We start from the raw sequence: 993 nt of genomic DNA, 5'->3' as shown, positions 1-993 counted from the left end.
TAAAAAAGGGTAGAAAAAGTGTTGGATGTAATTGAATTGATACTTTTTTTATTTCAAAATGCTCCTGAATACCTTTTGTTTAACTAACTGTTATTAAAAACCCCAACCCATTTTTTTAAAAAAGATCTTGCTACTTGCATAGTTATTACTCCACCCATTTAAATCTTGTTTATTCGGGGATATAAAAATTTGAACCCTTTTAATACAAGAGAATAGAAGGCCCAAGACAAATGAAAGGGGGTTTTTTTACACTATTTGTTTTAATAGATCTCCGAGACAGACTAAAAGGAAGTGGGAAAAGGGTTAAATTTTTGCTAATATATTTCAGGTCTTTCATCGCCAGCACCATCGTTAGTCCTAACATCTCCTGTGCTGGCTCCCCCCCACTGTGTAGTTTTGGGGTAAGTTTGTGGATTAAATAGACATTAAATGGGGAAGAGGTAAGTGAAAACGTTTTTTTAATACCGTAGGGGGGAAGAATACCCATGTAATAGATCAACTGCGAAAGAAATTAAAGATTTAAAAGGGACAAAAAAAATTTCCTGTCGTGGTTATCAGCTTTTTAAGGAAAATACGAAAAGTTTACTTGGTTTCCCAAACGAAACCCTCCCCCCCCGTGTTGTATTCGTAGTCCCGGGGCCCCTGTTCCCAGGGGATATGTCATCACCAGGTGTGCTGACATGACCATATGTGCCCCCTGGAAAAGGGACGGCACACCATGCCAGTATGCACATCCCAGGCTGTACAAATCCCCCCGACAAAAACAGGTTAATAGTTTTTTTTGAGACAATTTAAAAGGAAGCCTAAACTGGAAGTGGAGGAAAAACCTTCTTCAAAATTGAAAAAATGGGTATATATTTTTATGAATGCCCAATTTTTTTTAAATTGGTTTTTCCCCAATTTTAATTGTTTGTACCATTGCAAAGCATAGAATGGCATGAAATTTCCCAAAAACTTTTTTTTTATAGGGGCCCAAAGATCTTTTTGGTTAAA

The sequence above is a fragment of the Penaeus monodon genome, chromosome 15 (assembly GCF_015228065.2).
Source record: "Penaeus monodon isolate SGIC_2016 chromosome 15, NSTDA_Pmon_1, whole genome shotgun sequence".
Lineage (NCBI taxonomy): Eukaryota > Metazoa > Arthropoda > Malacostraca > Decapoda > Penaeidae > Penaeus > Penaeus monodon.
The sequence above is the reverse complement of the archived record's forward strand: the minus strand, read 5'-3'. Positions refer to the sequence as shown.